This window comes from Oncorhynchus nerka, linkage group LG24, assembly GCF_034236695.1.
Source record: "Oncorhynchus nerka isolate Pitt River linkage group LG24, Oner_Uvic_2.0, whole genome shotgun sequence".
Classification (NCBI taxonomy): domain Eukaryota; kingdom Metazoa; phylum Chordata; class Actinopteri; order Salmoniformes; family Salmonidae; genus Oncorhynchus; species Oncorhynchus nerka.
In genome coordinates, this window is record NC_088419.1 from 25,160,794 (window position 1) to 25,188,031 (window position 27,238).

The 27,238-nt window shown below is 40.0% G+C and overlaps 1 pseudogene; it reads left to right on the top strand.

Annotated features, from left to right (window-relative positions):
* The first annotated feature begins 531 nt into the window (after positions 1–531).
* On the top strand, positions 532–24,799 carry LOC115107471 (protein broad-minded-like; annotated as a pseudogene).
* The last annotated feature ends 2,439 nt before the right edge of the window (positions 24,800–27,238 follow it).

A 27,238-nucleotide genomic window follows, 5' to 3' on the forward strand; every position in this document is an offset into this window, starting at 1 on the left:
GGGGCCGAATACTTTCGCAAGGCACTGTACTAGCACAAAGTTTCTAAACCCAGAGGCGCAACATTGCAAGCTTTCCAGGAATACTTGTGATATAGACCAACAGACCCGGCTTGGGCTTCAGGTTTGAGAAGTCCATTTTATTTATTTAACTAGTTAAGAATTTACAATGAAGGCCTACCATGACGAAACCCAGACAACGCTGGGCCAATTGTGCGACCCCTAATCATAACCAGTTATGATACAGGGCCACTAACCAGGGCCTGTAGTGACACCTCTAGCACACAGATGCACCACTCTGGAGCCCAAATGAGAGTCTAACAGTATTCCATAGTTGTTCATTTTCTCGAAATCAAAAATTTGTGCCAATGTCTTAAGTAGTTAAACGTTATTACAACAACCTCATAAAAGTGACAAACAGATACGTTGTCTTTTTCGTCACCAACAACTTTATATCGAAGGAGCGCCTTTGATTTTACGGCGTACACATGGGCAGTTCGGCGCCAGATGACCGTAAAACCCGATGACGTGTTTTTACGTATGAGCTTAGCTAGCCAACGCCTTCATGGCCTCGCCTAGACGTATGGTAGGAGATTTCGATTAGAGAAGCACTTTAAGACTGGCCCTTTTTTTTCCTGTCTTCATACTGTTCTATTTTTGATTTGGCTTTTGACAGACGTTCCTTTCCCGGAAGAGAGTGTAAACATGGGGGACCACGTGACATCTAACGGACAGGGATTTATAGACACAGGAAAAAGCATAGTGCATGAACACTTTGGTTTAAAATAACAGGAGTAGCTGGAATGTATTGTATATCATAATTGTCAGTGTTAACAAACAAAAAAATATGGTGTTTGTTTGCACCCCTTTTCCAATGTACATGTTTCCATGTTTCTGCAGGAGGTTGGAAATTGTTGCTAACTGCACAACTATATTGGCGAAATGAGCAGTACGGTATGGAAGTCGTACACTGTTTATTACAATGTGATACATTTGCAATGGCTTTGCGAAAATGTTTAACCAAGGTCTGTCATGCAAATGACTTTATCTCCTTACCTTCGTTGCTAGCAAGCTAACGTTAGCTACCATGTCAAACAAACATAACGTCAACTAGCTGCAGTAACGTTACATGGCAAGATAATGCATGCCCACGTTTTAATACAATGGCATCGTTTGTCTAGCTATATTTGTTATATTTCTATTGGTTTTTTTCTTCAAACTGCACTGTTGGTTAAGGGCTTGTAAGTAAGCATTTCACTGTAAGGTCTACCTATACCTGTTGTATTCGGCGCATGTGAGAAATACGATTTGATTTGATTTTAGTTGTTACATTAAAGTAGCACTGTAGCTAGCGAGCAAACTGAGTTGCCACTGGATAATCTCCATTCTGTGGATATTTCTGCAGAGAAGAGTGAATCCACATTAGGACCATGTCTCAGATCTCAGCTGAGGAGGAGTCTGAACTTCAGTCTGTTGAGGCAACTGCTAAAAAGCATCAAGACAGAATCTCAGGTGCATCTACCAATTTAACGTGCAGAGGAAATATTGCTTAATCTGGAGGAGATGGACAAGAACTTCCATAAGTAAGCAGAATTTAATACCTTCTCATTTGCTACAATCAAATCTGTAGTAAATGATATCCATTATTATCTAACGCTTGTTGAATATCCGTCTCTTTTTCAGTTATGAATTTGTTAAGTACCTGCGGCAGTATGTGGAAAGCTCTCTGAGAGCTGTTATCGAGGAGGTGACAGAGAGATGTAACAGGAGAGGGACATGCTGTTGGGTCCGGTCAGGACACCTTGGTTCATGCTGTTACAAGGAGGACTAGAGAATCTGGAGAGTATGTATGGTGTCTCTGTAAAGCATTCTCAGTGAAGACTTGTCACAAGTGACTTCTGATGAACTTTATCCTTTACTGTATTCCCAACATGGCTCGTCACTTACTTCACAGAATATGCCATTGCTTACAGGGAGTCTAAAGCCTATGTGCTTGTGTGCTTCACAATGAATACAATCTTGAAGCAATAGCGGCAAGGTAAAAATCTGTCGTTCTGCCCCTGAGCAAGGCAGTTAACCCACTGTTCATGGCACCAAAGACGTGGAAGTGGATTATGGCAGCCCTCTGCACTCCTCTGATTCAGAGGGTTGGGTTAAATGCAGAAGACACATTTCAGTTGCGTGCATTCAGTTGTACAACTAACAAGGTATCCCCCTTTCCCTTAGTGTAGACTAGATTTTTCATTGTATTTACCTGTCTCATTTACTTTGTGTAAAATTTCATCAGGTAACAATAATGTAAATTCCTGCGCCAAAGCATGCGATCTTATCCTCCATCGGATAAGTTTCGTGATAAGTGCCTAAATGTCCTTTTATCTACTATACTTGGTTTCTGTGTTTATTAATGCATGTGTATAGATGACCTAATGTATAATAACTGTTACCAATAATGTAGAAAATGTAATGTACATGACGCGAAAGGAACCATTGTACCATGTCTGACTATGTTTGTTGCTCTACCTGAGTGGTCCACATTATGGTAAAAGAAAATCTGTAATATGTGATGTAAATTATTGTGTCATTGTGGAATGACACTTAAATACATTTCTAACCTCTACTTTGTCATTTATAGATACAAGCAAATAATTAGAAACACTGAAGAACACGATGATGGTAGTTGTTGAACCATTGATGAATACATTTGAAGAGGACCAACTGAGAAGGAAGGAGATGCACAGGGAGAGCCAACATCCTCAGTTAAACAGCCATTACACAGATAACTGCTCCGACAGTCATTCTTCCTTCAATCAGGTAATACCATGTTAAAGAAATAGCCTAAAAGTCACTCTTGCAAAGTGAGGATCCACCCAACGATCCATTGAATGGCTTTTTATACACTACCGGACCAGTATCATTATACCGTATAAACATATTTTGTTGATCTGGATAAGTAATACTAATATTCTTGTAAATCATTACATTATAGGCTTAAGTTGTTTGTGTTGCCTCTGAGTTGAGTTTGCAATCAGTGTCATTTATGCTGTCTAATTATAACTCACGAGCACAAAAAAGTGAATGTACAGTAATTACACATTAACTACAGTTGCAAATGTTTCCTTAGGGTTATGTATTTATCAAACAATAGCAGCTGCAAGTACTTGCTGAAAGGTTGGACCCTAGTAGGCCTAAAGAGTTAAAATGATTTCTATTCTGTATAATTTGCTAGATTATTACTAGATTGGTAAAAGTGTTATTAATTGCATCCAATGTTGTGTGGTCTCTGAGAGTGACAGTGATGTGGTGTGCAAGTGCACTGGGAGGCCATGCAGGGTCTGTGTGGTGCATAGACCTCGGATGTGCTGAGCTGTGGGAGTTGGAGCAGCCTGCATAGGAACCTCTCAGCTGCACTGGCTGACCCAGACCCTGACCTCAGTGTAAGTCACTGAAAAATGCTCACACAAAAGTTGGCACTTATGAGTGGAGATAACATGCTCTCAGCAAAATGCCTTTCTTATGTAACTTAGAAAGTCATATTAATGTACTACTCAAAGGAATGCAGTCATCCTGGTTTTGCTAATACAACAAAATGTTAAAAGGTAAAGAGCTGGACAGCTTAGTTTGGCAACTGAAGATGTCTGATAGATTAACTCAAAGTAAAGTAGGCCATCTTCATACGCTATTAAACATTGACAACAACGCTTGTAGGCATTCTTAGAGTAGACATTTAAAATCTCTGTCTTTATACTAGGTCTTTAAAACCCCTTAAAGTCGATTTCCGCACCCCGCGGAAATCGAATAAAAAAAATTACCATAAAAATCTGTCTTTAAGCTAAAGATATCTGTTTTTTTGCATTGGATTTACCGCATTTGCTGATGTCACACTTCTGCATCTGCGGTGAAAGGTTACAGAGCTAGGACGGTGTTTGTCAGACAATGAGACATCCCGAAAATCAGTCTTCTCACAAAATCATCTGTAGCATCCGAACAGTTTGGTTTACACAATAATATGGAAATGTGAGACTCTCACGAACAAATACATGTCGGTTGTTTTGCTCTAGGATGCCCACAGGCTTCACAAGACTTGTCTGAAGGTCCCCTGGTACCATTTGAAAAAATGGATGGAAGTATGTATGGAGACTGTTAAGTGCCAAAAATAAGGGTTTAAATACATGTAAAAAATGTTTCCTGATCTTTCTTATATCTCTCAGATATAGGACAGACACTTCAGAACAAACTTCCCTTTTTATTAAATTTTTGGGACTATCTGTTATTCCATGTAGTGAATCTATTATTCAATGCGTTTGTATGGGCAAATAGCAGTAAGGCCAAATAAAATGTTCATGAAATACTTTTAAAATATATTTTTTGATACTTCAAGGGGTCTTAAAATTCTAAATCAAATAGCAAAATTATCTTACGTATGACCTTCTTAAAACAATTCCATAAACCTTAGTGAAACCCCTTACCCCAGCTTAGACGGGGCTTAGAATGTAATGGGCTAAATAGAATAAGATACTCTAATATGGGAATTCACCCCCTAGGGATTTTGTGTTCTCTGTTTTGTAAACAACTTTCGTTTTTTATTGGTCTGATGAACATTTGTCACACAGTGAAATTGCAAAAATTCACACCTGCATGAGTCTTATAGTTTTGTTCATCCTCTATTCAGGATAAGGTCCGGGGCTTTTTTATCAAAAACATTCTCTTCTCCACTGAATGTAATAAGAGAGATCTACAACAGTTTAGGTAATTCATTAGTTTTCTCCTATATGTTTCTGAAATGTCTTGTTTCTTTGTCTATTCAAAGTCTGATGTGGATAATGATGTGAATAATGTATATTTTGCCTTCTGACAAATAGCTAAAAGTCTGGAGTCTGACTTCATGTACCTTAAACTGGGGCTCCCGAGCGGTCTAAGGCATTGGATCTGTGCTTGAGGCGTAAACAAGAATTTGTTCTTAACTCACTTGCCTAGTTAAATAAAGGTAAAAAAATAAATAAACTGAGCCTCCTGACTGGATCGGTTGGGATTGATGTAAACAGACCGGACATTACTTGTCTTCTAAAACACGAATGCACTCTGTAATGTGATACTTGCATGGCAGTTATACCCATATGAATATGATATAGTTTTTATTGACATTTATTTTTCCACCAGATGAAACTAATGAATGATTTTCAGAAGGAAGTGACAATCTTTTGGATTCGCCACCCACAAAAGTGAGATGTTCTATTTTACAGTATATTCAGTAATCAGCACTTGCAAAGTAATAGTTTAGTCTAAAATGTAATTTGATATCCTCTTTGTCTCACTAGGTACATGGAGGAGATAATAGAGTACTTTCTCCCTCCTGTCCTTACACCCTGAACACGGATTAGAGACACAAGGGTCAGAGAAAGCCTTGCTGGTTTAATAGGTGGATGGTGAGCACAATATAAACCTAGCTGCTATTATCACTACAAGAAACCAACCCCACCCATAAGTAGGCTAACCAATTGTCAGTGCTGAGTGAAGATGATGTCAGTCCTGTCTCTTCCAGCATGGTTACAACAGCAGGACCGTGGTCTACAGGGTTCTGGAGATGAAGTACAAGTCTCTGGTGAGTGAGTGATGACTAATCTTAATGGTTCTGTTCTGTGGCAGTGAGAGTGGACTGGAAATGAGGGTGGTGGTGAGATTGATGATGAGCTGATGATTGACCACTCCAGGAATCTCAAGGGTCTGTCTCTGATTCTCCTCCTTCGTGATTAGAAATGAGTTCCCAGTTTGATTAATATTAAATTCCTTGCCTTTATAGCTATTAAAACCTTGCCATATATGTAATGCTTGCCTTACAGTATGACATTGATGGATGATGAAGACATTACACTTGCTATTCATAGTTATATTCTGAGGTAGAGTTCTGGAAAATATATTAACTTAAAATGAATTAACTTAAAACAAAGTAATTTCCTGGTCTTCAGTTGTCTTTTTTTCAGTGTTTAAAACATCCCTTTGATTATTGTAATGAGTGCTGTTCTATCCCAGATTGTAGCAGCTCTTCAGCAGTGTATCTATTGAGTCCTGTGACCCATTCATAGACAAGACGGGTGAGGTCATCCACTCTATCGAGAACCAGCACATCAGTGAGTTCAACTTTAATCTACACGAGTATTTCTCTATTCTATTTCAATTACATTAAAACCAAGATTTACTGTAGCACAACACCAACAATTGACATGTAGGCCAATTTCATATCTAGTTGTTGGAGGTGAAAATGTCTATTTATTTAACCTGTTCTATATCCCTTGAGAACTCGATGCAGGCGCCAGAAGCCACCCCTCACAGCTTGCCTCCATCTCTCCCTATTGACCTAGTTCACACACCTCCTTACCCCACTCTGTGGTGAAGGATGTTTAGATGCTGAATAGGTCAAGTCTTGTTTAGGCGGACCGTATCAGGAGTTATCAGGCTGGTTTGTTTTCCTCTGTGGTCTTGGTCTGTCCTCCTCTCCAGGCCCAATGGATGTGCTACTATCTATCGCCAGAGTCGAGGAGTGCTCACATGCACTGATAGAGATGACCACTGTGTATACTGTATAGTCTGGGGAGGAGCTGCATAGTGTTGGTGGGGATGATGGGAATCACTGACTGGTCAAGCTCAGGTAGTACAGGGCTCATGAAAAGTCTTGAAAAGCCCAGATTGTCTATGACCATGCAATATGTATACATCATTTAGTCCACCATAAAACGAATGGCTTATGTGTGGACTAGAGCTTACTCTAATTTTGCTAAATAACTTGTGGTAGGCTATATCATTCTACGGGGTAATTAAGTAAAGGAGACTCTGGGTTATGGAAATGCAGAAAGTATTTAAGAATCCATTAGGTGTTTTGTCATTTGGTTAGGACGGAACATATTACTTATCCTACGCCTGTATTCTAATTCAGACTAGCTTCTCTATTCTCGCTCATGCTAAATCCATTGAGACACTATTTTTCTCCATACATTGTTTCTCCTGAGTACAGTACAAATGTCCACAGCCTCATGTATGATATGGAAGGCCGAGTGAAAAAGTGACGCTTAATGCCTCACTATGCTGTATAGTTCTCCTTTAAACATAGGTGTTATTCCCTCCCTGCCTGTCTCCTGAGCCCAGATAGCTGTGTTATCGTCAGAGAGGAGGGAGTATTTCTCCGGAACGTGCCTCGTGTTATCTGGCGTAGAGTGAGGTTGCGTTCTTGACCTTGCATTGGATGAGCATAGATAAACTGAACCCATTGTCAGTGATTGTACAAATGCTTTTTGTCCCTTAAACATTCGTAACATATTGTACAAATTGTAACATCAAACACATTTTTTGTTTTGCAGGACGAAAGATATATACAAAATAATTGATGTACACAACTGTACACAATTCTGAGCACCAGTTTTGGCTCGTGAGTGCTACTTTCAAAATTACTGGCTGAAATTATACAAAACCTTTGTAGTGTCAGAACTGCCCGTTGTGTGTTTTAATTGTTTTAGCATACGCTAAAAGATAGGTTTGTGAAGAAATTGTATGAAATTACATCAGTATGCTATTTGTTATACATCAGTTTTACCTGATCAGATGTTAATTGGGTCTAGACAGCATTTTATATATTATGTTCCCACTGTTGAATTATGATCTTGTTTCTGTTCAGGCATTGCTAAAAGTACTCTACACTGCCAAAAAGCTGGAATACACTTATTTTGTTCACTCATTATGCGTGCTAGGAAGGGAGAATGGGAGAAAGCTCTTTCCCATCAAAGTGGGGAAAAGCAAAGGTATGAGCAGAAATAAAATGTTTTAAAAAAAAGTCTTATCGTTTTAGATAGTTTGACAGTTATTTCACAGAAGTTACGTAGACCCCATCCTTGAGGTACAGCAGCTGCAATCCATTATTCTAGGTTGCCACCTTAACTGTCTGATCAATTTATCATTTTCCTGTCTTACAGATCCAGTATAGTCTGACAGACCTGGTTGTCATTCTGATTAGCATCATGTACCAACACCCCAAGCTTCTGCACAGTGACTCGTTGCATGCAGGTGTGGTTCACGTTGCCTCTCCCATCCCTTGACTCACTACAAAGCCGTCATTTACACATGCAGCCCAGCTTCCGATTAAGATTATTAATTAACTATGAAAGAAGGTGTAACGGATACTGTAGTATGTGTCTTAGTTTTTATGACAGCCCTTTATCTCGATATAGTGTTCTAGAGTACACCCACTTGAATTCTGTCAGACCTTTTGTCTCGACTCTAGAGAACACTGTGATACTCACTGAGAGGAGACGTAACAAAATCACTGAGATTCACTGGCGTGCCATAACCTTGTATTGAGCCATTAAACATGATCTCAGTTGGTGACAGCAACACCTCTTTTATTTCCCCTTCACTTTCTTGACCAACACTACACTATCTTTATTCCAGTCAAAAGATCAATAATAATGTACCTTCCCTGTCTCACAGGATATCCTTTGTTTGTGCTTTGTCACTAACTAGTTTACAGCTAAAAAAACAGCCATATCGTTTGTTATCTATGTTCAGATAATGATAACTGTTACTTAGGAATTTACGCTGTAGAATTTATGCTGCAATTCTACACTGCAAAACCTGAACTGACCCCTGTGGATGTGTGTCTAATCTGTTGAGGGTATGTCAAGAGTTACATATGCACTGTATGAGTTGTCTGTCATTTTTTATTCATTCCGCAATGTGCCCAAAGCCATTTCAATTCGTTTTGTGTGTCACAGGCCAGATTAAACTCCCCAGAAACTGCACTCATATAGCAGACACTCTCACAAGAATTGCCACCACGGAATGAGGATTGTCGCTTTTCTTATATGAAAGAAATCTAGTTTCTGCCGAGAGTGAAGGGTAAGTTAAAACTGATTTGATTCAGTACACAAGGTGCTTATTTATTATTATGAATATTACATTTTCAGCATACCAAGTATACTAAGAAAGTATGTAGAAGTTCTTTCTCGTGTACTTACAGAGCACAAATAGGAAATCGGCTTGTTTAAGGTCAACTGCAGCTGGGTTTTTTTATATCTCAATACCAAATCATTTCTGGGTAACAATTAAGTACCTTACTGTGATTCTTAGCAAGAGCAATTTCTCAAGCAAGTGTTTTGATAGGACTGTCTGGGAGTGAGTGTGGAGTAGAAAACTGAAATCTAGCTGTTATTGAAATGGATCACTAGCCACTTTAATAATGTTCTGTATCTAACATTACTCATCTCATATGTATAAACCGCACTCCACACTACTCTACGGTATCTTAGTCACTTTTAAATTGTGTTGACATATTGCATCTCCCATTTCATATGCATATACTGTATTGTATTCTAGACTACACCACTGACTGTTAAACAGCCATCTCCAGCACATCAGAGGCTGCTGCCTATAGACAGATTAGGAATCACTGGCCACTTTAAGGGAATGGACACACTAGCCACTTTTAATAATATATCTGTATCTTGCATTACTGTATGTGTAAACTGTACTCTATACTATCTAAGGTATTCTAGGTATCTTAGTCATTTGAGTTGTTTGTAAATATTGCATCACCCATCTCATATGAATATACTGTATTCTATACTCTGCCACTGTATCTTATTCCAATGCTGCTCTGATATATATGTATATATATTCTTAATTCATTCCTTATTTAGATTTCCATGTATTTTGTGTATATGTTGTGAAACTGTTAGATATTACTGCACTGTTGGAGCTAGAAGCACAAGTATTTTGCTACACCCACAATAACATCTGCTAAACACGTGTATGTCAACAAATACAATTTGATTTGATTTATTGGCAGAGAGGTTTGGAACTCTTTCTTATTGGTCTATTGTGTAATTTACAACCTGTTGATGTCACCAGGCAGGCCATACTCCATCCCACCATAACAGGCAGAAATTTCAGCACTCTTTTCAAACAGCTCTTCTAATTGTCTCACGTCAGATGATGTCACTCCTACGCAATGCTCGTCCCTTAACCGATCTGTCTTGTAGGATATGGAACTCCTCTCTAAAAATCGAGATTTTGCTCATCCATTTAACACTAGTTCCTTGTTTATTTAACCTTTATTTAACTAGGCAAGTGTGATACAGCCCGGGATCGGACCCGGGCCTGTAGTGACTCCTCTAGCACTGATGCAGTGCCTTAGAATTTTGGGATCCAATCAGGATCCAGTTCAGAAAATCACCAAAAAATGTACAAATATTCTGAAAATCTGTGAAAATCCCTCCGCTCTCGGAAGCTATGATGTACTGGCTACTTGGAAAACCATGCTCGATCAGCTGAGCAAATTTGCACCAGCTAGCAGGCTAGTGCAAGCTTGTTTGAATGGCCATACGGTAGCTAGTTTGCCAGCTTGTTGAAGTTGTACAGCACCAAAATTATGGGACTGTTCTCAGAAATCAGCATGTATTGTATCTGACTCTGACTGGTATTTTGGCCCATTCCTCCATGCAGATCTCCTCTAGAGCAGTGATGTTTTGGGGCTGTTGCTGGGCAACATAGACTTTCAACTCCCTCCAAAGATTTTCTATGGTGTTGAGATCTGGAGACTGGCTAGGCCACTCCAGGACCTTGAAATGCTTCTTACGAAGCCACTCCTTCATCGCCCGGGCTGTGTGTTTGGGATCATTGTCATGCTGAAAGACCCAGACACGTTTCATCTTCAATGCCCTTGCTGATGGAAGGAGGTTTTCACTCAAAATCTCACGATACATGGCCTCATTCATTCTTTCCTTTACACGGATCAGTTGTCCTGGTCCCTTTGCAGAAAATCAGCCCCAAAGCATGATGTTTCCATCCCCATGTTTCACAGTAGATATGGTGTTCTTTGGATGCAACTCAGCATTCTTTGTCCTCCAAACACGACGAGTTGAGTTTTTACCAAAAAGTTATATTTTGGTTTCATCTGACCATATGACATTCTCCCAATCTTCTTCTGGATCATCCAAATGCTCTCTAGCAAACTTCAGACGGGCCTGAACATGTACTGGCTTAAGCAGGGGGACACGTCTGGCACTGCAGGATTTGAGTCCCTGGCGGCGTAGTGTGTTACCGATGGTAGGCTTTGTTACTTTGGTCCCAGCTCTCTGCAGGTCATTCACTAGGTCCCCCCGTGTGCTTCTGGTATTTTTGCTCACCGTTCTTGTGATCATTTTGACCCCACGGGGTGAGATCTTGCATGGCGCCCCAGATCGAGGGAGATTATCAGTGGTCTTGTATGTCTTCCATTTCCTAATAATTGCTCCCACAGTTGATTTCTTCAAACCAAGCTGCTTACCTATTGCAGATTCAGTCTTCCCAGCCTGGTGCAGGTCTACCATTTTGTTTCTGGTGTCCTTTGACAGCTCTTTGGTCTTGGCCATAGTGGAGTTTGGAGTGTGACTGTTTGAGGTTGTGGACAGGTGTCTTTTATACTGATAACAAGTTCAAACAGGTGCCATTAATACAGGTAACAGAGGAGCCTCTTAAAGAAGAAGTTACAGGTCTGTGAGAGACAGAAATCTTGCTTGTTTGTAGTGACCAAATACTTATTTTCCACCATAATTTGCAAATAAATTCATAAAAAATCCTACAATGTGATTTTCTGGATTTTTAAAAATAATTTTGTCTGTCATAGTTGAAGTGTACCTATGATGAAAATTACAGACCTCTCTCATCTTTTTAAGTGAGAGCCACAATTGGTGGCTGACTAAATACTTTTTTGCCCCACTGTATATGTAATTGCTCAAATATACTTAAGTATCAAAAGTAGAAGTATAAATCATTTCAAATTCCTTATATTAAGCAAACCAAACGGCACAATTTTCTTGTCTTTTAAATTTACAGATAGCCAGGGGAACACTCCAACAAAACATTTGTGTTTAGTGAGTCCTTCAGATCAGATGCAGTAGGGATGACCAGGAATTGTATCTTTAAGTGTGTGAATTAGACCATTTTCCTGTCCTGCTAAGCATTCAAAATGTAATGAGTACTTTTGGGTGTCAGGGAAAATGTATGGAGTAGAAAGTACATTATTTTCTTTCGGAATGTAGTCGAGTAAAAGTTAAAGTTGCCAAAAATATAAATATTGAAGTACAGATACCCTAAAAAACTACTTAAGTAGTACTTTAAAGTATTTTTACTTAAGAACTTTACACCACTGTATACTACTATATCAAGTTATCGACCAATAAAAGGTTACATTAGCAAGACATGTTGGAAAGGAATATTTTAGGGTACGTTTATTAGCAGTTTTACTATTTGGATTACTCTTTGCCAGCTAGCACTTATGATATGCTGTTGGCTATCATGAACCATCGTCTATGCCTTTATCAATATTAATTTTTTATTCCACCTTTATTTAACCAGGGAGGCTAGTTGAGAACAAGTTCTCATTTACAACTGCGACCTGGCCAAGATAAAGCAAAGCAGTTCGACACATACAACAACACAGAGTTACACATGGCATAAACAAACACACATTCAATACTACAGTAGGAAAAGTCTATATACAGTGTGTGCAAGTGAGATAAGATAAGGGAGGTAAGGCAATAAATAGGCCATGGTGGCAAAGTAATTACAATATACCAATTAAACACTGGAGTGATAGATGTGCAGAAGATGAATGTGCAAGTAGAGATACTGGGGTGCAAAGGAGCAAGATAAATAAATAAATACAGTATGGAGATGAGGTAGTTGGATGGGCTATTTACAGATGGGCTATGTACAGGTGCAGTGATCTGATAGCTGGTGCTTAAAGCTAGTGAGGGAGATATGAGTTTCCAGCTTCAGTGATTTTTGCAGTTTGTTCCAGTCATTGGCAGCAGAGAACTGATATGAATTCAACGTAATCCTTATCCTAAGTTCACATATCAAACTCCACCCTACTAGTCTTCTCTCAAACATGTGAATGAAACATGAACTATTTCATTGGGTGTAGAAAAACATCTGAGCAATCCATTTCCTTTTACCTGAGTCGCCCTTCTAAAATATTCGGAATCATTTTTTGAGAGTTTACCAAAAAACAAACTTTATGATGGATAGGCTGTGTTTTGTTGATCCCAAGCCCCAATCATCCATGGTCTCACTTCTCAATTAGAGCTTCTCAACTGCCCTTGCAATTCCCAGAACAACAGTTTATCTTCACAAACCAAACATCATGAATGTTTGAACATAAGCATCCCACTAGGTACACCACGTCATTTCAACGTGGATAATTGGGTAATATTTGGTTGAGATGTTGGTCAATTATTAGACCTCAGGATAAGACCCAGATGCAGACAGTTCGAAGTAACAAAAGTTTATTTCAAAAACGGGGCAGGCAAAAGGCAGGTCAAGGGCAGACAGAGGTCAGTAATCCAGAGCAGAGTCCAAAAGGTACAGAACAACAGGCAGGCTCAGGGTCAGGGCAGGCAGAGGTCAGTAATCCAGGGCAGTGTCACAAGGTACAGAACAGCAGATAGGAAGAATGGTCAAAACCAGGAAAACTAGAAAACAGGAGTACGGGAAAACCGCTGGTAGGCTTGACAAGACAAACTGGCAACAGACAAGCAGAGAACACCGGCATAAATACACAGGGGATGGGGCAGATGGGCGACACCTGGAGGGGGGTGGAGACGAGCACAAAGACAGGTGAAACAGATCAGGGTGTGACATCAATGAGATGAAAACCTATATTACATTTCTCCCACTCAAAATGAGGAAAAAGTTAGTTGAATTCGTAATGTGTTATCACTATGCTTTCAAACATCTAAAGCACAACCAAATTCCAATGTAACAACAATGTCAGATGTTTGGATTAGTTACCTAAAAGTCACCTAAAAGCGTTATCACTGTGATTTCAGCCATTTAGGACAGCAAGGTTCAAATGGGAATACAAAGATATTTTGTTTATTTATACAACAGATGAATGTGTTATCACTGTTGTTCATCTAATAGCAGAACCAAATGACCTGGATTGCAGTTGAACTTACATTAAAAGTACATGGTGCAAGTGATCAATGCCGTTCGTGATTCTGTACAGATTATTACAGCAATTGTGAAGATCTCCACAGACCTGCGACGACCTATGTATTCTATCTTCAACATGCACGCTTTGTATGATTACATAAGAAGTGTATATTTACGCTAACCTCCCAATGTGGTCATGGATGTTTACCTCATGTTAAGGTTGAATTGAATGTTACATTAGTTTGTAAAATGGCCTTATCTGTAGGCTGTTTACTGGATTACAAAGGAATATTGATTTGTGCTTGGTTGTCAACGCAACCAAATATCAGCATTTGAAGGAGATTTATCTTCAATCTGTGCCACTGGTTGAGATGGAGGCGTGATTCCAACATATACGTTATTAATAATTAAAGCCAGATGGAACTATCCAAGCAGAAGATATCTCCTTCAAATGGTGATAGTTGCATTGACAACGGAATACACTTCAATATGACTAAATATTACATTTTAATTGTCTATTCTTTGTTGAACCCTGTGTTGAATTGAAACAGTAGCTGTTGATGACTTTAGTATAATTGATGATACATGAGTGATAAAGTATGGATACGTTTGAGCTGCTCTGTTAAACCTACCCTTTGGTATGAGTTTGATAGCAACATTGAATATATTTAGTTATTAAGAGCTCTCTCAATGTCATTTTCATAATAGCACATTGGTAATAGTCAGTGGCAATTATAAAAGCTAAACAGGGCTTGGTTAAAACCCTGGATGGGAGACCAAATAGATTCTCCAGTAGGAGATGCTGCCAAGGCTATTTTTTTCTTCTTCTGATAGTGGATATAACATTTAAGATCTGACATTTTCAAGGTACGAATTCAAAATATTTTATACAAGGTTTGTCTGTTAAAATTTGGTTACCATGATGACATAATCCTGTGGTTGAAATTTCACCCTCAAAACGACAGTTAATTACTTTTTAAAAATGTATTTTCCATGTAGATTCCAAATCACAATACGTTTACAAATGACTTTAAAACAACATTGATTGAACCTGTTTGTGCCCAGTGGGATATTGTCCAAGTCCATTATTATGTGAGGGATGTAGTGTGTCAGGCAGGCAATGGAGGAGAACAGAAGAGAACTTACTCCACTCTGCTAATAACTCATCCCTGTGAGCCCTGTGCTCCTATGGAGAAAGGTAGAAAGGCTGGAGGAATGAGATTCAGAGCCCCTAATATCACTGCTGAACTCCTCATTATTGCTGTTCAGTGTACGGGTTCAGGGGAGAATTACAAAGGCTCACTCTGAAGTTCTTTTCCCCCTATCATAGATGAGCTCCCTGTCAGAAAGAGATCCCACCCCGGTTCCCAGAGCCATCCTTTCTACATCCTCTCAGAAGCTGCAGAATATGTTCGTTTTGCTAGTGTCTCCCTCTGGAGGCAAAGGGTGCTTGTGGATCTATGATAATGATGTGGTTTTATTTTCAGTCACCCTTCTGGCATGTTGTTAAGTAGGATAAATAAGATGGGGAAATAATGAGGTTTCCCGTTATACTTTCCTTCTGCTGTCAATCCACACAGAGTGGTTTGAGAGGAGACTTTCCTGAACCTGAACCTTCTGAACTTTTCTGCCACTCTGAAAGGCCTGCTGCTCCTCCAGCATACTCCAGTTTCACCAAGAAACTACAGGTATTATTACCATGTTATAGTCAACTCTTATTGCTTACTGGTGATGTGCATTGAGAATCAACACCATGGTAGGGATGAATAGGCTAAATTAAGTCTACTTCCGTACTTAGTATTTATGACGCCCAGCTATGCACTGTATGTATATCATATGCTGGTACTATTACACTGAATGAGATGTATTAGTCTCTCATTAAGTACCCTTACTGCCCAGTGTATGCATCTTATACTGAAAACCTGGGCAGAATGACTAGAATTGTTTACATGCGCTTTTAATTACCCCCCTTGTTTTGCATAAATTTTTCTCCGTATTCTAATTAAACTCATCTATTTTTAAATCACACCCTTGTTTTGTAATTAATTAAGGATCTTTACACATTAAATCAATCTGTGTTTACATTTCTAAATGTTTTAAATCTTCCATTTCAGCTTGTAGTCCTATTTTTTTGTAAATTCCCATTACTTTGATTAATCCACAATAGTGGTGAAAATGTGCTTGGAATATTGTTTTACTTTTATCTTCAGTTTCTATCAATTGTTTGAGCTAGAGATTTACATAAAGTCAATTAACATAAATATATTTATACACTTGAGTGCCATTTCAATATCCCAGAGTATAGAATAATGCCTCTGGCCTAACTAATGTGTTCCCATTTTAATAATAAACAAATATACTGCACACAAAGAATGAGGAATCACACACACACACACACTTTTGATTATGCAAGATAGTAAATTGCTTTTGGCTAATAACAATCATGGCCTACTTTTAATCTGTTATCACACTTTCCTCCAGGCAAGACCATGTGACAAGTTTGGCTACGGTGTGATGGTGACACAGGTAGCAGCAACAACCGCTGGTGTGGTGGCATTACACAGCTCAGGTACTAGCTACTACATGACAGTACTGATAGCAGTTTGAAAATACAATTATTGCACATTACACATGAATTACAGCTCAGTATGTTCTGGCAGGTTTCGTGCAGGCCTTAGTGGTGGAGCTGTGGTCGGTTCTGGAGTGTGGGAGAGAGGAAGTGAGGGTCGTTCACCCCAAGTCCACCCGCATGGACCCCATTGACAGCAGCTGTGTGAAGGTAAAATATCTTCTCAGTTTTTTACAGTTCTGTGTGCTTCCACACTCATGGTTTCCTTATGATACCTGCTGAGGACAATCAGCAGGACAACTCAGCCTTGACATACACAGTCAGCCTTCCTTATGAGGTCAGAGAGGACTTACTACAGAGTTGGTAGATGTCAGTGAGCAGTGCTCTGATTGAAGTTGGCGTTATGAGTATTGCCCTTGTTGTGTTAGCGCTGCATGGTGGATGGTTAAAGGCTGTGTGTGAATGGTAGGTCTATACCAAGAATGAGCAACATACTGCCAATTCAATCTGGTTTGGGAAATTATTATTTGGGGATAAAAAACACCTCAGGCCACTCTTGAACGTCTAAAACTAGATACAAAAATTATATAGAAATTCTAATGGACCTGCAGTATACATTTTCAAATAACTGTCCTTTTTCTGGACCGCAAATTTATTTGGGCTAACAAATCCGTCCGTGAAATTGTGAAATCCCGATGTGGCCCTCGAGATAAAATGATTGCCTAGCCCTGGTCTATACCATATTCAGACAAGATAGGAACCAGCCCAGCCATAGATAAAAACGACAGACACCAGACCTGCAAGAATGACAATGTGGGTTTTTAGATCTGTTTTGGTATGATTTATTCCCTAAATTAAATAACGGTGTCTGCCAGATAAATATCCTAGCTCTTGTTTTCTCATGTTTTATTTAAATCCAGTCTTTTGTATTCACTAATCTACAGGAAGTAATCTACTCATGTATTCACAGTTTGTATTTGTTTTTATTATGGATCCCCATTAGCTGCTGCCAAAGTAGCAGCTACTCTTCCTGGGTTCCATCAAAACTAAAGCAGTTTATACAATTTTAAAAACATTACAATACATTCACAGATGTCACAATATAATGTGTGCCCTCAGGCCCCTACTCCACCACTACCACATATCTACAGTACTAAATCCATGTGTATGTATAGTAGAGATTGACATGCATATTATTAATATTAGCTCTCTGTGTACATCCAAGGGCCAGCCGTGCTGCCCTCTTCTGAGCCAATTGCAATTTTCCTAAGTCCTTACAGGCCCAATTTTCCTAGGGCCTGTAGGACCTGTCTTGTTGATAGTGTTGGCATTAGGGGGCGCTATTTTGGGATGAAAAACGTTCCCGTTTTAAACAAGATATTTTGTCACGAAAAGATGCTTGACTATGCATATAATTGACAGCTTTGGAAAGAAAACACTCTGACGTTTCCAAAACTGCAAAGATATTATCTGTGAGTGCCACAGAACTGCTGCTACAGGCGAAACCAAGATGAAATTTCAAACAGGAAATGCCCCAGATTTTGGAGGCGCTGTGTTCCAATGTCTCCTTATATGGCTGTGAATGCGCAAGGAATGAGCCTACACTTTCTGTCGTTTCCCCAAGGTGTCTGCAGCATTGTGACGTATTTCTAGGCATATCATTGGAAGATTGACCATAAGAGACTACATTTACCAGGTGTCCGCTTGGTGTCCCCCGTCAAAATGATTGCGTAATCTCCAGCTGCATGCATTTTTCCATGTGGTTCAGAGGAGAAACCAAACTTCCACGAATGATATATCATCGAATAGATATGTGAAAAACACCTTGAGGATTTTTCTTAGCCAAACGTGATGAACAAAACGGAGCGATTTCTCCTACACAAATAATATTTTTGGAAAAACTGAACATTTGCTATCTAACTGAGAGTCTCCTCATTGAAAACATCCGAAGTTCTTCAAAGGTAAATGATTTTATTTGTATGCTTTTCTTGTTTTTGTGAAAATGTTGCCTGCTGAATGCTAGGCTTAATGCTATGCTAGCTATCAATACTCTTACATAAATGCTTGTTTAGCTATGGTTGAAAAGCATATTTTGAAAATCTGAGATGACAGTGTTGTTAACAAAAGGCTAAGCTTGAGAGCCAATATATTTATTTCATTTCATTTGCGATTTTCATGAATAGTTAACGTTGCGTTATGGTAATGAGCTTTAGGCTATAATTACGATCCCGGATACGGGATTGCTCGTTTCAAGAGGAAGGCAGAGCATCGCTTTATTATAGACAGACTTCTCCCCACCTTAGCTATTACTGCATCAATATGTTTTGACTATGACAGTTTACAATCTAGGTTTACTCCAACAGTTTAGTCATCTCAACTTGCTCAATTTCCACATTATTTATTACAAGATTTAGTTGAGGTTTAGGGTTTAGTGAGTGTTTTGTTCCAAATACAATGTTTTTAGTTTTAGAAATATTTAGGGCTAACTTATTCCTTGCCACCCACTCTGAAACTAACTGCAGCTCTTTGTTGAGTGTTGCAATCATTTCAGTCACGGTAGTAGCTGATGTGTATAGTGTTGAGTCATCCGCATACAAAAACACTGGCTTTACTCAAAGTCAGTGGCATGTTGTTAGTAAAAATGTAAAAAAGCAAGGGGCCTAAACAGCTACCCTGGGGAATTTCTGATTCTAACTGGATTATATTTGAGAGACTTCCATTAAAGGACACCCTCTGTGTTCTGTTAGACAAGTAACTCTTTATCCACATTATAGCAGGGGGGGTAAAGCCATAACACATATGTTTTTCCAGCAGCAGACTATGATCGATAATGTCAAAAACTGCACTGAAGTCTAACAGTTGGTGTTCTGTGCATCACTTTGAGTGTGATCTATCAATATGTCAGTCCTCTGATACCCCTACAGCAATACACACTGTCTGTAGCAGATGTGAATGTAATTGTCATCCTTTTGTTGAGAAGAAGTAGGTTATTTGCATGCAGAATAAATCTCTAGAGACTGATTGAGTAAATTTCTATAGTCCGAATTCCTTATTCCCCCACTCAAAGTCATTTTTAAGCCGTTTGAATTGATAGAATGTGTTTCAGACATAAGGAAATGGATGGCTGCAAACTTTCTACTTTTAAACTCGGACAAAACAGAGATGCTTGTTCTAGGTCCCAAGAAACAAAGAGATCTTCTGTTGAATCTGACAATTAATCTTGATGGTTGTACAGTCGTCTCAAATAAAACTGTGAAGGACCTCAGCGTTACTCTGGACCCTGATCTCTCTTTTGACGAACATATCAAGACTGTTTCAAGGACAGCTTTTTTCCATTTACGTAACAACACAAATCTGACATTTTCTGTCCAAAAATGATACAGAAAAATTAATCCATGCTTTTGTCACTTCTAGGTTAGACTACTGCAATGCTCTACTTTCCAGCTACCCGGATAAAGCACTAAATAAAGTTCAGTTAGTGCTTAATACGACTGCTAGAATCCTGACTAGAACCCAAAAAATGGATCATATTACTCCAGTGCTAGCCTCCCTACACTGGCTTCCTGTTAAGGCAAGGGCTGATTTCAAGGTTTTACTGCTAACCTACAAAGCATTACATGGGCTTGCTCCTACTTATCTTTCCGATTTGGTCCTGCCGTACATACCTACGCAGGCCTCCTAATTGTCCCTAGAATTTCTAAGCAAAAATTTCTAAGCAAACAGCTGGAGGCAGGGCTTTCTCCTATAGAGCTCCATTTTTATGGAATGGTCTGCCTACCCATGTGAGAGATGGAGACTCGGTCTCAACCTTTAAGTCTTTACTGAAGACCCCACTCTTCAGTAGGTCCTATGATTGAGTGTAGTCTGGCCCAGGAGTGTGAAGGTGAACGGAAAGGCACTGGAGCAACGAACCGCCCTTGCTGTCTCTGCCTGGCCGGTTCCCCTCTCTCCACTGGGATTCTCTGCCTCTAACCCTATTACAGAGGCTGAGTCACTGGCTTACTGGTGCTCTTCCATGCCGTCCCTAGGAGGGGTGCGTCACTTGAGTGGGTTGAGTCACTGACGTGGTCTTCCTTTCTGGGTTAGCGCCCCGCCCTTGGGTTGTGCCGTGGCGGAGAACTTTGTGGGCTATACTCGGCCTTGTCTCAGGGTGGTAAGTTGGTGGTTGAAGATATCCCTCTAGTGGTGTGGGGGCTGTGCTTTGGCAAAGTGGGTGGGGTTATATCCTGCCTGTTTGGCCCTGTCCGGGGGTATCATCAGATGGGGCCACAGTGTCTCCTGACCCCTCCTGTCTCAGCCTCCAGTATTTATGCTGCAGTAGTTTGTGTTGGGGGGCTAGGGTCAGTCTGTTATATCTGGAGTATTTCTCCTGTCTTATCCAGTGTCCTTTGTGAATTTAAGTATGCTCTCTCTAATTCTCTCTTTCTTTCTCTCTTTCTTTCTTTCTTTCTTTCTTCATCTCTCTCGGAGGACCTGAGCCCTAGAACCATGCCTCAGGACTACCTGGCATGATGACTCCTTGTTGTCCCCAGTCCACCTGGCCGTGCTGCTGCTCCAGTTTCAACTGTTCTGCCTGCGGCTATGGAACCCTGACTTGTTCACTGTGATTACTATTATTTGAACATGCTGGTCATTTATGAACATTTGAACATCTTGGCCATGTTCTGTTATAATCTCCACCCGGCACAGTCATAAGAGGACTGGCCACCCCTCATAGCCTGGTTCCTCTCTAGGTTTCATCCTAGGTTTTGGCCTTTCTAGGGAGTTTTTCCTAGACAACGTGCTTCTACACCTGCATTGCTTGCTGTTTGGGGTTTTAGGCTGTGTTTCTGTACAGCACTTTGACATATCAGCTGATGGAAGAAGGGCTATATAAATACATTTGATAGAATGTAGGAAAGAAACCAAAACAATTGCTGCACTCAGACCTTGTCATAAAACCAAACTAATGTAATCTTGACCTTCGCTTTTCAGAACACTAAAATGATGTCTGACTGATTTGTCCTGACCCCTCCTGCTCCTCAGTCGTTCCTGTCCATGGTCAACCTGCTGTCCTCCCCCCATGCTGTGTGGGAGCTATTGGGACAGCAGCCTCTGCCCAATAAGGCTGAGTACAACCATAAATAACATGGGTTGTTTAAAATATTTGAAAATGTGAAAGAGAAGAATGTTTAGTTGAGATTATGCAGCCAATATGAAAGATAAGGTGTGGTTGCAGTCCCAGGTTCTACCATAGGAGGGCATACTTACACTGTGTGCAAAAAGGACGTGTGCTTCTACAGACAGCCAAATAAATAACTACTGCACGTTATCAGTATTTAGGTAAGAATTCATTATCTACCTTTCACATCATCACAATCTTTCCATCCTTTTCACTCTGTTTTGTTCCTCTTTGCCACAGGATTTGATTGATAGGCTGATTGTCGTGAATTCAATGTGAAAATTCATTCACTGTTCAACTATGAGCAATCTCACACGTTTGGCCTGAGTTAAGATGAATTCTGTTCTCCGATCTTCCTTTCAGAATGAATGGGGAGCAGGAGCACAAAGGCACAGCAGTGCATATATTGTGTGGTTTACCATCTGATTAGCCTGTTGTGTCGCATTCATACATCCTTCACCCATTGATCAATATGAGATTGACTCTTTGCTTTATGCTATGTTTAAACCACATGGACTGCCTGATATAATAATTCCACTATATGAAAAGAGCTATTCTCAGGATTGAGTTGTGTCTATTTTATTTTTCTTTGAAAAGCATTCTTAGTTGAATTAAGTATTGCTGTACTGAGTCCCTCTTTTAGACACAGAGAAGACTCATTAATATAACACTAATGCATTTGCAACAGATAAGACCCCACCATGGCTATTAAAGCTACCACAAAGGGTGTTCTTATTTTTTTGTAATTTCTTCATTCTTAACATGATTTGATGTGAACATTTATTTAGCTTATATTGCTCACTTATTTTTTGTTCACTAAACCTCTTCGGAGAATACTTTTGGAAAGGGCAATGTATTCCACACACACTCCAAACAAACACTAACTTTCCTCTGTGTAAACACAGCTCATGCTTTCACTTTAACTAAACCACACTTCCAGTGGTTATAGATGTCACTGGATAGCCTCTGCCTCTCTCTTGTCTCTCTGGGGAGAGGTCATCATTACTGAGCCACTGTCCTTTCTCACGTCCTCATTTCACCCAAAAACTGTCAAAGCTGTCAGTGTGTCGCTGGAGTGGCTGGCGGGACATCACAGGGAGAAGGAGCGGCTTGAGTGGGTGTTAGTTCACAGTTTGTTAGGGTTTCTCTGTACTGATGTCCCGAAGTGAACACAACAGCTACATCTTCAAAAGAACTGTAGAATCTAGAGACAGTTCATTCCGGCTGAAACTAGTTGAAACCATAAAGGTTAGATTTTGATCTGAATGGTAAACAGTGAAGGATGAGGTGGAAAATGGACAGCCTTCATAACTTACAAAGCCATTCTGTCTTCCAGTGGACATCAAATTGAATGACTGAAGGTGCCCATGACACTGGGGGCGTGATGACAGTTCACAGCATCACAGAAATGAATAATTTTGCTTTGACAGGATGCTCCATCACGGCAACAACTCGCACCTCTCCTTGCTTAACCAGATCACATTTCCATCTTCATGTCAAAGTCAAAGGGAATCCTTAGCGATGGCCGCCTCAGTCAAAGGGCGCACAAGTCAGTGTTGGTGTCTCGCGGAGGTTGGCGCGGTGGCGGAGACTGCAGATGAAAGAGCCTGAGCTACACTCTCTTTGAAGAGACCTGCTCAGCTCCACCATATATGCTAAATAGATCAATTAAGAGGCTGTTGTTTTGGAGGAGGAAGGCTTCCTGTTGACAAAACCATGCGGCTGTGTAATTTTCTTGAGCGGTTTTATTCAGTGTTCATTTCAGCAGCACGTTGGCTCCCAGTTGTCATGCTTAAAGTAATGATAATGAATTGCCCTCATGCTGCACTCCTAATCAGAGCCTTCTAATGGTATGGACAAATATGGAGCTCCTCACTCCCTGAATGCAGGACGAACATGTGTATTGTTTACTGGCTCCTGACTGGCTTCTACGGAATCTTTCACTTATAGTTAATGATTAGAATAGTTGAATTCTTTCTGTTCTAGGACTGGTATTTTTTCCTGTTTACAATAACTTGCATTCCTGCAGTTTGGTGTCTGTTGAAACAATGCTATCTTGAATTGCTTCCAGGTGTCCCAAGATTGCTTTGGTCCCAGCTGTGCAAATTTTGGTTGATTACAGCTTCAGTATGTTGTGTTGCTGCCCAAACCCTATAAAATGGTCTTGTGTTACTGTCACAGCAAAGAGACAAGGCTGATATGAACAGACTGCTCGGTAGTAAATCCCATCATTATTAGCCATTAGGGAGGGAAATATCTGTCACTTAACAATGACATGCAGGGTTGTCCTGTTTTACTGCTCACTTCCACCTGCCTGTTTTATGTCACCGTTGTTATGTCCTCGTCACATCCCGCCTGCATCTGCTTTCATGATGTATTACTCTCAACTGCTGCGTTAATGTTGAAATCTATTTCCACAATTCAGTTAGAGATTCTTTCTCCCTATTATGCAAAGCACTCTGGCTTGGCCCTCTGTGAAGTCTGCTGATATACAAGGCAATAAGGCAGGCGAGCGGAAACCAATAATAACTTTTATAAGACCTGGGAAAAAATACAGCATACTGTCCATTACAGGTCTGAAGGCAGTAGGCAGCTAGACCCAATGGGTTTTCAGAGCAAGCACTCTAAATCAAATGGTTAACTAATTTTATAAGTCTGTACGATCTGTAATTGTATGTCCTTGAGAAGTGACATTTGTTTATCTATGTATTTTCATGTACTTTCAGATTACTAAGTGTGTGATGCTGCAACCTAGACTCCCTCCTGCATCTGAAGTCACAGTACAACATTTACGACATGTTGCAATGTCAGAAGGACAACATCACCGATACATTGTCTGGTGAAGTGTATTTGAAAAGCTGTTTTGTTTTCCTGTGCCTCATAATGTTATGACAGGCTGTGGTTCCACCGGTAGTCTAATCACGACAAAATGAGAAATTGATCATTTGCCTTGTCACAGTAAAATGAAATAAAGCGTAAACAAAAGGCCATTTCCAAAAGTGTCTTTTGAATGCCTCCATAATGGATATTGTGACTGGTCATGAATTGAAATGCTGTGAATTGTCTGGTCACTAAATAAATGTGCCTGCATGCACGGCAGTTTTGTTTATGAATTGGAGATCACCTAATTTCTCCTCCCATTTTTGTATCCCCTCCCCCATCTTCATAATTGATGGTCTGTCTGTTGAGAGGAACCACATCCTGGTGGGTATGAGTGCGATTGGAGGACTATCGGAGAGGAGACTTCCCCCTAGGGCCCTCCAGAAGGTCAGTGATTTTCTACTCGCACCCCTTGGCTTAACATAAAGAAGAGGAAGTCCTGAAACTAGTTGCAGGTGTATAAAATCGAGCACACAGCTATGCGATCTTCATAGACAAACATTGGGAGTAGAACGGCCTTACTGAAGAGCTCAGTGACTTTCAATGTGGCACCGTCACAGGATGACACCTTTCCTACAAGTCAGTTCGTCAAACTTATGCCCTGCTAGAGCTGCCCCGGTCAACTGTAAGTGCTGTTATTGTGAAGTGGAAATGTCTAGGAGCAACAACGACTCAGCCATGAAGTAGATCACACAAGCTCACAGAATGGTAAAAAAGTGTTTGTCCTCGGTTGCAACACTCACTACTGAGTTCCAAACTGCCTCTAGAAGCCACTTCAGCAATATAACTGTTTGTCAGGAGCTTTATGAATTGGGATTCTATGGCCGTGCAGCCGCACACAAGCCTTCGATCACCATGTGCAATGTCAAGTGTCGGCTGACTGCGAGCCAGGCCTAATCGCCAAACATCAGTGTACGACCTCACTAATGCTCTTGTGGCTGAATGGAAGCAAGTCCCCTCAACAATGTTCCAACATCTACTGGAAAGCCTTCCCAGAAGAGTGGAGGCTGTTATAGCAGCAAAGGGGGGACCAACTCCTTATTAATGCCCATGATTTTGGAATGAGATGTTTGACAAGCAGGTGTCCACATACTTTTGGTTATGTAGTGTATTTCTGCCTGACTATGGTAAGGGTATTAGTTATGCAGAAATAATTTTCCGATAGGTGAATCAAGATTTTGTTGTTTGAAGTTCTCATATGAAGGGTTTGGGTGAGCATGTCTGTCATTAGCTGTGGAGTTGGGGGCAAGGACGGTCTCTTGAACAATGCTGTTCATTCAGCCACAAGATCTCCACCTGGTGCCAAGGATCCTCCCCTGGTTAATTAATGCTTTAAAACCTTTCCTTTCATTACAGTTCTGCTTTGCCTGTCGTGTAAATATATAAACGTGGGCTATTCAAAGCACTCAATACAAACAATACCCCCTTAATCAGTAGAGGCCCTGAAAAAAAAGACATTTAGAAATGTAATGCCTGAATGGGAACATCAAGCATTAGTTGACATTAGAGATTAAGGCTAGAGAGGCTAATTGAAATTCTAAACAAATGTCTGTGAGGTGAGGTGGTACTTTAGATTCAGACACAATGTCAATGTTGTTTAAAAGGTCAGGGTTTCTGAAATAAAAGATGGCTCTGATTGCATAATAGAGGCTATAGGCTCTCCTGAAAGTAAAGTAGGATATGAATGGTTGCATTTGGTAGTCAGTGAGTGAGTGATGTCTTTTGGTTTTGTCTGTAGACTCTGAGATAAGTGCCTTCCTGGCCTCCACCAAGGACACAGAGAAGGATGGGAGCTGGATGGATACCTGCAGGAGACAATACTGTAAAGTCACGACCACCAAGTCCAACATTGTCTCAGCAAATGGGGGTGATATATTATGATGTTATGTATATAAAAACATTTTTAAAGATATTACTGGTCAGGTCACATGGTCAGAGTGAGAAGAAAAATGATTTTGAATAGTTTATCAATAAAACCTGGGAATTCATATTTCAATGTTCTTGCCATTCCAATATGCTACAATCCACACTGTATTTGAGAATTATAGCGCTGTTGGGTTATAACTCATCTGTTTTATATTCAAACTACAGACAGGGACCAGAGTTTGTTAACATTTGATAGTCCATTACATTCCCATGAATAAATGGATGATAAATTTGTCAGTGGATGAAATGATAGGCCCATATTGGGTGTGCTGCTAGACTACTAGATAATGAAGAACCAATATATCTCTGCCTATAACTGCAAATGTATAGATCATCACTTTGCCTGGGTAACAGTAAATAACGGTAAAGATGACTAATTTACCCACATAACATTTTAATTTACTGTAACATGTACTGTTGCACTCTCTGAGGGTGTTTATGTCATTGATTGGTTGCTATTCATGTCATTGTGTGTTCAATTGCTTCCTCTGAATGTCACTTCAAAGAGTTCCATTCTGAGTTATTGGTTGTGAAGGGATTGCGGTGTACAGAGTAAGAGACTTCCTGATTGCTTATTTCATTCAGAGACAAATAAGCACCCAGGACGAAGGCTTTTGATGTATCTTAGAAATAAGAAAACATGTCTACACAGAGCTTCCTTTCTTTATATAATAGATAAACAAGATGCTTGATTACCTTACTATTTTCCCTGCTGTGTGTATAATAAAGGCAGCACAATTTGTACT